The 6,000-nt window shown below is 39.9% G+C and overlaps 1 protein-coding gene across 5 annotated transcripts in view; it reads right to left on the reverse strand.

Moving 5' to 3' along the window:
* Window positions 1-6,000, reverse strand: part of inpp5a (inositol polyphosphate-5-phosphatase A) — a 147,346-nt gene that overhangs the window by 39,651 nt on the left and 101,695 nt on the right. The gene's annotated exons all lie outside the window — the stretch shown is intronic.

The following is a 6,000-nucleotide window of genomic DNA, read 5'->3' on the forward strand; positions in this document are numbered from 1 at the left end:
TCACGAACACATACAAGCACACTGTGTAGTTTACGCAGTAACCTTTGCGGTCTGGTGACAAACAATGACTTCCATTGAGGGAAATCAGCACAAAGCATCTTTTCAAAGCATTTTGTTGATTTAAAGACTGACATACTTGTCAACCTACGAGACACTGTGACCTTAATTACGGCTCAATTTTTCCTTACTTACTGAGAAAAAAAACATACGCGTGTGTAATATTTCATTGTGCAATTTTATTAAACATGAATACTTTTAACAAGGTACAAGATAAACCCTTACGTCTGTGTAAGCTCTCAGTCGTACAGGAGTGGTCCATCGATGAAAAGGTTTCTTCAGCCGTCATCTGTACTTCTTTTGAAGGTGTCGGATGTTTCGCTTCTTATCCAAGAAGCTTCGTCAGCAAACTAAAGTGTGCGACCGAGTTCCATTCCGACCAAACGGTCGTAAGTCAAAATGGTCGTAAGTCGAAATACATTCAAAATGTTGACTAGAGACTCTGAGGCTAAATGACTTGCAAACTCCCCATCACATGGTCGATTGCTGTGTGATAGTGAGATGCTGGCTGGCCAAAATTGGCGTACGCGTTATCGGCCTCCTAGCGCGTTGCGGTGCCAAGCGTAGAATTAAAATTTTTAAAATAAGGTCTGGAGGTCGTGGTCGTAAGTATGGATGTTTGTAAGTCGGATGTTACCTGTATATTGCATTGTATTTTGGACAGCCACCCTCATTTCAAGCTTATATAACTCCAGACCCATATATAGTGATACATTGGCTTGCGAACTTAATTGGTTCCCAGAAAGAGTGTGTAAGGCGAAAATTGTGTATCCCAAAAAAAAAATTGCCATAGGAAACCATTAAAATATGAATAATCCGTTCCCAGGTCCCCATAAAACCTAATTTTCTACTTTGAATTTTTTTAAGATTTAAAACTACACAAAATATAACTCATTTTAACAGGTATGCGGTTGACAGGTATGCACTTATGATCACCTCACTGTCTTTTAACTGCACCAAAATACGGACCCCGTGGATTGCGTAGACGGTAAAAATCCCCCCCCCCCCTTTGTGGACTCTTTTAACCATTAGTTAAACATTGGACCATCTGTGTTTGAAGACAGTTGAATGAAGTAAATCCCTTAGCCAGTGGTTCCCACACCACACAGCAGAGATTGGATGAGCCGATTGAAATTCAAAGCACAGATTAGATAATCGGGTCAAGGCAATAGAGCGAAGAAAAAAGACCCTTTGAACTCCAATGTCCTAAATCAGTCCAGCTTTGGCTATGATGAAATGTTCTGACTGGCACATGAGGCTGGATGCAAAAAAAAACCTGACTTGTTCACTGCATGGCCTCTATTTTCGCTATGTATGCCTCCTTCTAACCACAAGGATGTACTTCTAAATCTTCAACAAGTCGCTCCATCCTTCAGTCATTTAGGCAATTCAAATGAAGGGTCAATATGGTCACCTGGCAGCCAAATGCTAATGTCCTTAAGTGCGCTTAAGCAGATTTGTGCAATGAATAGACCAAAAGAAGGCACAAGTGAGAGAGGCAAGAGACACATTCCCTGTCAACAAAAGTTATTGTTCAAAACAACCGCAGAAAATCTTTTCCCTAACCATGTTTTTTGTTTATTCCTACGTTGATAGTCATGCTTTAAAATTCACAGTTCAGGAGAATTGAAATCGACACAAAGAATTACAATTGCAGGGACTTAATGGCAATTTATGAACATAAAAAAATCATTAATTTCCAATAAAACTGACAACATTCATTTATTAATTAGATCAGTTATTTCAATTAAAATAATAACTCTGAGTGTCCTTCTTGGCTTCATCTGTTCCAAAGCATATTTTTGGTAATTATTTCTTAAAATTTTTTGTTCTTCTTCTTATTATTATTATATTACTGGCTTACTTGGCTTACGAACTGAATTGGTTCCCAGACAGTGTGTAAGGCGAAAAATGTGTATCCCAAAAATTAATTTCCCATAGGAAACCATTTAAATGAGAATAATCCGTTCCCAGGTCCCCGTAAACCATAATTTTATACTTTCTAATTTTCTTAAAACTACACAAAATATACCTTATTTTATGTATAATAAATGTGCTCTGTATTATAACTAAAGAAATAAACCGTACTGTATAATAAAGTCGTTTTATTTACCTTTGAGATGGTCGTTGATGGCTTGATGGAATGGAGTGGCCGGTTTCATCAGCATTAAACACTTGATGAGGAACGTAACTTTCTTCTTTCACCATCTTGAGGAATGATCCCTTGTAGGTGCTTTCTCTGTGATAATTTTACCTAGTTCCTCATCAAATGTGTTCTGTTTAGCTGGGTTGATAGCTTTGTGCATCAAGTGTCCAGATGGCTTGTGCGGGTTGATTCATGGGATATTTTAACCTTCCAGTCTACACTCTGCCATTGAACTATCAAAGTTGAAAGTTTCTCACTGTTGTCTGCCTGTCTCTTTAATGTTTAAACCACCCCGCTCACTTTTATAAAATAAAATAAAACACATTAAGACTGGAAATACAGATGCGATATTTTTATTTTGATAATTCTGTTTGTTGGTTGTTAAAGTGCAAAAAAAAAAACAAATAACAAATATAAATGTTGATCAAATTTGATTAAAAGTAACCTTGCAAGTTTTTCTATAGATAGATCAATATGACTTTCTTGATACTTGCACTATGTACAGTTTTGTTATGAAACGGTTTGCACATTTACAGTATCCCTGTTGACATTTTTATTTTACTATGCTTAAAATATCTTGTTTTCTATCCTTACCCCCCCCCACCCCTTGACCCCCTTTCAAATTGTTGCTGTGGACTGCAAATGTCCCCATTGTAGGACAAATAAAGGTTTTCTGATTCTAAGATAATAATTATTGCCTGATCCTGGCAGTAAATAGTGACGTTCCTGACATAGCGCCTCCTCTTCGCAAAAGCTCACTTCTAATTCACCCTCGTGCTCCCGTTTGCAGGATTTTGTTCACCATAGACCAAAACAAGAAACTTGCTCTGTTATTAAAAGCCGCATCAATGCAATGAACCCACTCCCCATATGACAACGTGGCCACATCATTAGAATGTAAATGCACGTTAAGTTTTCCAGATATTTTCATTGATCACCAGAAGAAGGAAGGATATCTTCACTCATTTGAGCATTTTATCAGATCCCGCAAAGTGACTTGGCATGACATTGCTGCATTATGTGTCACAGGTCAACAATGAGTGTTTGTGGAGGGCCAGAAGCTGATGGAAGGGGTTAGGGGGGGGGTGTCGCAGAGAAAGGCGCTGGCTGGCTTTCTGCATCAATGGAGGATAATCTCATGACTGTCGCAGGAGGAAGCGGCTGTTTAAAGGAGCTCTCTATTCCAGCTGCTCCTTTTAGTGAAGAGGTTAAAGCAATCTGCCCCACTTCAAAGACCAAAACATGCGAGCCTTCTGTCTGTGGTCCTGCTAACAGATGGAGGTGAAGCGCTATGCCAAACCTTAAATACAGTGATACCTCAGTTTACGAACTGAATTGGTTCCCAGAAAGTGTGTGTAATGCGAAAAGTGTGTCTTTCAAACATTAATTTCCCATAGGAAACTATTATAATGAGAATAATCCGTTCCCAGGTCCCCATGAAACATAATTTTCTACGAAATAAACCTTAAAGGACAACCAACGCCTCCGGACAAATTGTGTCCGTAATTTGTAAAATCATTTCAAATGACTTCTGCTGAGCGTATTTTACAAAGATTCTACCGCATATAGCTATATTCTACGTTTTAAGACTCGCGCTGAATATTCGGGAAGTCTTGTTTTTGAGTTGGTGACGATTCCTGACGTGACGTCACGTCAGCTGAAACAAAGCGCTAAAATGGAGAATAGGGAAATGCTGCCCCTTCATGCAAGGGAAAAAAAAAAAAAAAAACATTGCCGTAGGTCTGGCCAGCGCTTTATCGACACCCCCTACAAGAAAAACCAAAACCTGGACAAATTAGGGAGTGGCGCTCGCCGTCAGATTTTCAATTCCTAATGCCTACTGTCCACCCAAAGTGAGCTGGGTAAGGCTGAAACAATGTGTTCGGGGAAAGCAATGTTGGAAATGAATGAATATACAGTAAAGTCTCGTTATATCGATATGGGTTATGTCGATAGTACTGCTTATTACGATACTATTCCTATGAACGCAAGGAGAAAATTTACATGCCGCAGGATCGGATATATCGATAGTCCGGTTATATCGATATTTTTTCCGACTCCTGAGAATATCGATATAACGAGACTTTACTGTATTTGACTTTATTTTGTCATATTCCCCGAGCCTGTTGCACGTTTAGTTAATGTTCTAATTTGTGTTCCTTCCTAATTCATCCCTGTTGGGGACCATGCATATTGCACTGCGCTCTTTGGTTCTTTTGTGAGCAGCTGTTACATTACACTACCCCCACGGGAGGGGCCGTTTTAAGTGAATTTAATTGAAAACGGTGAATACATGGCGGTTAATCTGCCGCACAAACACACACTAATAGAATACCACCAAAATAAAAGTGGATGTCATTTTCTGCTAGTTTGTCAGTGTCATTGAAGTTAAGGTTGAATCGATGAAAAGGTTTCTTCAGCCAACCTCTGTACTTCTTTGAAGGTGTCGGATGTTTCGCTCCTCATCCGAAACGCTTCGTAAGCGAACTAAAATTGTGCTGGTAGCTCTGGTCCTATATATATATACAGTAAAGTCTCGTTATATCGATATCGGATATATCGATAGTCCCGGTTATATCGATACTATTTTTATGCACGCATAGAAAATTACATGCAAACAGGGTCGGATATATCGATAGTCCCGGTTATATCGTTATTTTTCGGACTCCCTTGAATATCGATATAACGAGACTTTACTGTATATCCCTAATGGACAGTGGTGGACGAGCCAAGCCTCTGCTTTGATAGGTCCCTTCTCTAAGATTGGAGGGAGTAGTGGACTACTCCTTGAATCAGAATCAGAATCGTCTTTATTGCCAAGTATGTAGAACACACAAGGAATTTCTTTCCGGTAGAACACGCTGCACTAGTATCATCATCAAAAAATTACAAAGAGGCACTATACAGTTCTATTTGGGTTACTGTTTAAAGAGTTAACGGCTTCGGGGAAGATGCCATCTAAATGTCTGCTGGATTTGATGCGCATGGATTGGTAGCATGCAGAGTAGATGGAAAAGGTGGTGGGCAGGGTGCGAAGGGTCCAGTAGGATTTTCCGCGCCCTTGTTTCGATTCTTATAGTGTGAAAGTCCTCAAGAGTGGGTAGGGCGGTGCCAATGATTTTTTTTCCCCGCCATCCTAATATCCTTGATTTCAAATGATTTCAAATTCAAATAATCTGGGATTGACGTTCTCTGTATTTCTGTAACAAGGCCATTGATCAGTTCATTTTTTTTCTCTCATATCATAATCAATTAAGAATTATTCAGTTTATTTACAAATCAGTTTACACCGGTCAGAACCTCGCGTACCTGACCGTGCAAGACAAGAAAGACAAGATGAGTGGACAACGAGGTAACTATTCATTCTTCATTAGCCCTTTTTTGTCAGCGAGGGCACCGGCATTGTCAGAAAATGGCCCGTTATTATTTTCAAGATGGAGTTTGCCAACTAAGCAAAGGTTGTGCCAGCCGTGCTGGCAGGTTCAACGTAAATTGCTTTGCACCTTGGTCACTTTTTGCTCCATTTGCCGCCGTTCATCATACCAATTCTGTACGCATGATTGCTACGTCTGCCCGAGTAGAGTTGGAAAGAGGGGGCGGGGGGTATCAACAAATTTAGCCTTGTGCTTTACAGCTAGCTATTACACAGAAAAGCCAGTAAATCAGTAGCGATTCTCCCCACCCGACGTGACTGGACGCAAGCCAGAGTCATCCACTCTTCCCCCCCGTGGTTGACTAATTTAATGCTTCCAAACAAAGATGAATCACTGACAAACAGAAGAGCATTGTGATTCAAA

Source organism: Hippocampus bargibanti, linkage group LG13, assembly GCF_051943395.1.
Source record: "Hippocampus bargibanti isolate YZ-2025 linkage group LG13, ASM5194339v1, whole genome shotgun sequence".
NCBI classification, from domain to species: domain Eukaryota; kingdom Metazoa; phylum Chordata; class Actinopteri; order Syngnathiformes; family Syngnathidae; genus Hippocampus; species Hippocampus bargibanti.